At 39.8% G+C, this 6,871-nt stretch overlaps 1 pseudogene; it reads right to left on the reverse strand.

Moving 5' to 3' along the window:
• Positions 1 to 1,618: 1,618 nt before the first annotated feature.
• LOC119539183 lies at positions 1,619 to 1,922 on the reverse strand (annotated as a pseudogene).
• Positions 1,923 to 6,871: the final 4,949 nt, after the last annotated feature.

Here is a 6,871-nt window from a genome sequence, read left to right on the forward strand (position 1 = left end):
AAGTTCTTTGATGGCATGCTGAAGAAAAGTCACATAGCTCTCCATGATAAGAATTTTCCTCAATTCTAGTTCCACACAATACTGATTACAAGAAATCTTTTCTTTTATATCTCATCAAAATTATGAAGGAAGATGGTTGTTCTTCCTTCATGACCAGACTATATAATCAGTTCCCTTATCAAAGTGAAAAGCTATCTTATTACCAGTCTCCCAAGCAAGAAAATCTCCCTTGTATGTCATTAAAAATCCCAAGCACCTACAGTAATTTTAATTTCCACCTGAATATACAGAAGGTATATAATGAGCAATAGTTGGGACAGGAAGAGTGAGAAAAGAAGAGAGGTAATTTAAGTTAATGCTGATCAATCATTTTAACAGCCAGAGATAAAAATATATCATCTAAAGCTGATAAATCAAATACTAGTAGAATAAGTAGACTTTAAAATCTAAAGATAAATGTTGAGTAGTACAGAAAAAGGGAAAAAGTGGAAATACACTAATTTCATCAGTGCTCATATTATCTAGTCAATTTGTTCTGTCTAAAGTAATAGGGGATTAAGTATATTTTATAAATTTTTAGTTATAAAGGTAAGCACTAGAACAAAAAAATATGTATTTCCTTTGTTTTAGTTTCTTAGGTGGTAAAACAAATACCATACAAAGGATTGGCTTAAATAATGGGAATTTATTGGCTCATCGTTTAAGATGAGAAGTCCAAAATTGAGGCATCAGCAAGGTGATGCTTTCTATCCAAAGACTGGCATTTTGGGGCTGGCTGCTGGTGATCCTTGGGGTTCCATGGCTTTTCTGTAATGTGGTGATGTCCTCTCCTTTCTCTTCTGGTTTTTAGTTTCTTTTGGCTTCTCCTTCTGTGTCCAATTTTCTTTGTTTTTAAGCACTTCAGCCATATTGGATTAAGGTTCACCCTCCTTCAATTTGGGCATATCCTAACAATAACATTTTCAATGGTCCTGTTTACAAATGGGTTCACACCCACAGAACTGTGTTGGGACTTTAACATGCCTTTTGTGGGGGGCATAATCCAATCTCCCAGCATCCTTATAAATTATTATGCAAAACACCCACCCATCCAAACACTAGACATACACACACACAAAGAAAACACAGCCTATATTGTTATTGAAAAGTTCTTAAGCTAGATAGTCAGATGTGGCAAGGACAGGTGACACCAGAGATGTATGAAAGAAAGTTTATTAATAATCTCAGGTCCTAAAGCAGAGAGGGGTGGCATGCTGTGCAAGGTCATAACAGGGAAACACTCAGAAGCATAGACTTAACCGAGCAGGCAGGGAGCAGGCGGCACACAGTGGACCTGGGGCTCTGCCTTAATGGTGTTATAGGGGTGGAGCTGCAGCCAGAGTTGACTAAGCCAGAGTGGGAATTCAGGAGTTTGTATTTGACTTTTGTTGTGGTGCAAACCTAGGTAGGATGCAGGAGGGAGGGAGAATCTGTTTCTATTCTTTAAGCAGGTGTCAGGGGTGACCACTGAGGAACCTGATGGCAGGATCTCAGATGCTGAGACATCATGACAGTGCAATGCCCCTCATGTTTTTACCCACTTTAATAAGTTTTAAAATGTATACTTGGTTAGAACTGTTCATGCATCTCCACCAACAACTGGGGCATCTCCATCCTTGGTGTTCCTGTTATCAATTATTTGAGTTTTGTTTTCTGAAACCAGCTTGATAAGTCCTTTGCTGAGCATAAGCTTGTAGTTGGGAATGTCCTTACAGAGTGTCATTTGTGGCTCTATCAAACAAGGCTAGGTTATTGAGCTTGTCCTGAACTTTGCCTTTGGACCACTTTTTTTTGGTCTTGCCCCCAGATTTGTTCTCTGGGTCTTTGTCTTTCTTGGCTGACTTTCTGGCATCTTTCTTCTTCTTCTTGTCTTTGGGCAGCATTGCGAAGCTTGGTGAGCAGTTGCTACCACTGAAGACTTGTGTTTTGGTTTACTAAAGCTGCCGGAATGCAATATACCAAAAATGGGCTGGCTTTTAACAATGGGGATTTATTAGGTTACAAATTATAATTCTAAGGCCATGAAAAATATCTAAATTAAAGCATCAACAAGAGGATACCTTCTCTGAAGAAAGGCTGCTGGCATCCAGAGTTCCTCTGTCAGGTGGGAAGGCACATGGCTGGCATCTGCTGGTCCATCTCTCTGGGGCATTTCTCTCTCTCTAAACCCTATCCAAATGTCTCTGCCTTTTATCCTCTCACAAAGGACTCCAGTAAAGGATTAAGACTCACCTTTAATGGGCTGGGTCACATATGATTTGAAACAACCTAATCAAAAGGTCCCACCCACAGGAATGGATTGAAGGAACTTGGCGTTTTCCGGGTTATATAACAACTTCAAACTAGCACATCTTGCTAACAGGTCAGACAAAAAAAAAAAAAAAAAAAAAAATCCATTACTCACTTTAGAGATTCTGAGGCATCATAAAAGTGTGAAAAGCCCCTTATATTATTTTAATTCACTACAATAGTGAAAGACTTAAAAAGTAGCAAAAACAAAATCCCAGAAAACCTACTACAAAATGTGATACAGAATTAAGACCAAACATATATGTATATGGGCTACATTCACAGTGACAGACTTTTGCTTACCCAGTAGCCATTCCCTACTTTTCCCCTGCTACCAGCACCCTGCCTTTGTTTGGGGGATGCACCCAGCCCTAGGGGATGAGTCACGATTGGCTAAGCCAGGAACAGCTATCTTCTTCCCCAGCCCCTATTAGACAAGAGTAGCCTTGTGATCCAGTTATATAGACAAAGAGATTTGAGGGGACATCTACTGAGGGACTTCTGGGAAAGATACTTTTTCCCCTGGCAAGAGTAGTTGCAGGAGGATAAAGGCTTTTCTGGCTACCCTGTTTTCTGCTTTTGAATGTGACTACAGTGTTGTGAAATGTGGCAGCCATTTTGCAGTTATGAATCAACAAGAATAAGGATTGGCAGAGAAAAAGGACAGAGCCTGTTTGTGATCTGATGACATTGTTGAGCTATTGAATATATGCCAGCTGCCAAGATACTGTGTAACTCACGTCTTTACTTCCAACGTTCGTGTCTTTCTTCAGGCCTATAACACAGAGGTCACAATTAACCTTGTTTAGCAAAGCATTCCTCTCCAAAATTTTAACATTTGCTTTGGAAGAACATTTAGATAGATGTTTCACTTGGAGCAGGGAATGGTAGATTTGGTACTAAAAATCTTGCTTCAGATTATGCAAGAGACCTTTATGTTTAGTTTTTGGCATAGAATAGGGTTTCTATTTTACCTCCAGAACATTGGAAATGTCAACACAATAGCAGAAAATGATTTAAAAGGGAGTTTCCTGGGTTCTGTAAACTGCTCCAAACTGTCCTTAATTCTTTTTCTTATAGATGCTTAAGCTTCTATTAGCAATTGGGTATTATTACTATTGGGTCATCTTTTACTGATTCTTACTGACTTCTCTGAAATTCATAATCTCTCTAATAGACTTTATTTCTCTCCCAAGCTCCCCTCTATTCCCTTTCCCCCATATTCATTGCCATCCTTGTGCATGTCACTAGTAAGTCTCAAGCTCCTACAACTATCCTAATTCCCACCTCCATGTATCTTCACAGCCATGTTCTCATCCTTCCCTCCTAGCTCTCTGGGAGACTTATACCCTCTACTTTCTCAAATAAATTCATTCAGAATCTCCCATCTGTCCAATGCATCACCTAAAGGACTTGACTTCCACACTAACTCTCTTTCTCCCACTTTGTAGGTTCTGACCCTTGTACCTTCAGCTATGCAACAGGTCCCTGTGATAGTCATCCTCCACCCCCCACCCATGCTTCTTCTCTCTATGGCTACTTAACCTCTTAAATGAATGATTTATGCCCTGGGGTTCCATTTGCTCTCTATCTGTTTTCTCGTCTACTGCATTCTTGGCAACCCAGTGTCCATCCCCACAGCTACACTGAAACATTCTCTTAAAGGTCAACAATGACCTCTTTTAGCTAAATCCATTATTTTTCTCTGGGGCCTCATTCTCTTGAATTCTCTGCTGCATTTAAAAAACATGATTTCTCCTACCTCAAATGCTCTCTTCCTTGGCTTCCATCCTATATTGCTAGCAGTACCTTCTCTTTTCGTTGCTTTCTATTCCTCTTGCCATCCCTTTCCTTCGTCCTTGGCTCCCTATTCTCTCTTTATTCTTTCACTCCAAAGTCATATCATCTTCCCTGCAGCCACTGCCTCTGTACTAAAAAAAAGGCCTTTACTACTTTCTTATTTGAGCTCTTGTCCCTCTTTACCAACTACCTACTATTTACTTATTCTTGGATGTTTCATCAGCACTGCAATTTGAATGCCTCTCCTTTCTCAATCTGGCTCCCCCTTGCCACCTCCCTGCCTCTGGCCATAGCATCATCATTTTCTTAGTCAACCAGGCCAAAAACTTTGTTGTCCTCTTCACTTACTTCCTTTATCTTCTATCCAGACTTTTAGACTCTTTCACTCTTCCTATTAAATGTCTATTGAATCCATCTCTTTATCACCATTTCTGGTGCGATTCTCAGGCCATAATGAAGACCAGATCTATATAAGCCCTCTATAATCTGACCCACATTATCTTTTCTTTTGGTGTTTTATCAAAGTAAAATTTAAAAATACAGAAAGCTAATAATGGAAAGCATCAATCCTCTGCTCTACCCCCAGGCCCGGTTCCCAGATGCAGCCTTCATATAGTTGAAAATTCAAAGGCTACTAAAATCTACCCTGTGAGGTCTCCCTCCAATTCCTGTTTCCCTGTCACCCAGATCCTCTCTCAGGGGCAACCAATGTTACTAGCTTCTTATGTATCTCAACTCCATAGATATTTTATGCCTGTAAAGGAAATAGGTATATGTTCCAACCCAGATTAGCCCCCAAATCAAAGAACACTCCTGGCATGGAGTTACCCATGAGTTTAATTAGGGACTTAGAAAACAGGAGATGATTTTCCCCAATGGCAGCAGGTTGGTAGAGTGAAGTCAGCATTCTGCCATTCCGCAGAGAGAGAGAGGTGTGCCAAGGCTCGGAGGCGGGGGGGCTGTTTATAATGTTTTGTGTCAATGGAGTTTCTCATAAGATTTGGTTACAACAAGGTCTCCTGAGATTTGGTTACTAACAATGATTATGGGAGGGGAGTTTTAATGCTTTCCCCCTGGGGTGGGGGTAGAGGGGGACTATTGCCTGATCATGTAGGCATCTGTGTGTGTCTCATAATGGAGAAGGTGTTGGGGCCCCAGGCCCTGGGTCCTTACAGTATGTCTGTTCATTTCCCACAAATGGCAGCCTACTGTAGACATTATTTTACATATATATTGTGATTTTTCATTTAATATAGTGAAAATGAGGAACATTTCCAGAGCACTTTCTATTTCCTGTTAATAGCCTGAGTGCTTTCATATATTAACTCATTTAATCATCACAATAACTCTATGGGGTAAAGGCAATTTTAATCCCCGTTTTACCACTGAAGAAATTGAGGCAAAAAGCTAGTAACTGGCACAACCAGGATTCAAACCCAGAGCTCATGTACTTAACCATAATACCATGCTGCTATGTCTTTAGAGATTGTTCTGAGGACATGAAGAATTTCTACATTTAAAAAAAATTTATTTAACTTTTCTTTTATTGAAGGAGAGCCCATGTTCAAAGAAGTGCACAAATTTTAAGTGTACAGATCAGTGAATTATCGCAAATTGAAGACATCTGTGTACCACCCACAAGAAACCAGAACACCCTCTCATGCCCTCCTAATTAAAACCTGCAGCAGTTTTAAATTATGGCCCCCAAATTGATACCACTCCTCCCATTGAGAAATGAATCAGAATCTTGGTTTAATAGAGAGCTTGACCAATAAAATTCAACACAGTGACACTGTGCAGTTTTCAGGCCAGGCTTAAGCAACTGATGGTTTTCACTTCCTGTTTCTTGGGATGTTTGTTCTTGAAACTGAGCCACCACGATGAGGGAAAGCCAGAAGCCACATGGAGAGGACTCTGTAGGTGTGCTGGCCAATAGCCTCTTAGGTCCCAGCCAACAGTTGGCACCAACTGCCAAACATGTAAGCCAGCAAACTTTCCCATGAGTTCAGCCTACAGCTGTCAAGTCCCCTCACTCCCTCCATCCCCATTTTTGAGCTGTCCCTGTTGATGCTGTGTGAAGCAGAGATGAGTTGTCCCCAAGTCCTGCCCAAATTGTAGGTGTGTTAGCAAAATAAATGATTGTTGTTTTAAGCCACAAAGTTTGGGGTAGTCTTGTATGCAGGAATAGAGAACCAGAACACTACTATCTTCTCCCTCCCTCACCATCCTGACTTCTGCTACCATAGATTAATTTTGTCTATTCTTGAACTTTATATAAATGGAGTCCTACAGTATGTATTATTTTGTACCTGGCTATATTTGCTCACTCCAATGTTTGTGGGATTCATCCATGTTGTTGCATGTAGCTTTAGTTCATTTTTATTATTGTAAAGTATTTCTTTGTATGCCTGTACCACAATTAATTTGTCCTTTCTACTCTTGATGGATATTTTAAGTTGTGTCCAAATTGGAGCTATTAAGAATAATGCTGATATGAACATTTTGTACATGTTTTTTGCTGTACATGTGCACGCTTCATTTTGGGATATATATGTATAGGAATAAAATTCCTGGGTCACCTCATTCATTTTCATGATTGTATGGTATAGTATTTCCATATTTAAGAGGTACCATAGTTTAATCAGTTCCATATTGAGGGATATGAAAATTATTTTCCTTATTTGCTGTATTAAAAAAATTCTGCTCTGTGAAAAATCTTGTACACAAGTCATTTTGAACATAT

The sequence above is a fragment of the Choloepus didactylus genome, chromosome 7, assembly GCF_015220235.1.
Source record: "Choloepus didactylus isolate mChoDid1 chromosome 7, mChoDid1.pri, whole genome shotgun sequence".
Lineage (NCBI taxonomy): Eukaryota > Metazoa > Chordata > Mammalia > Pilosa > Megalonychidae > Choloepus > Choloepus didactylus.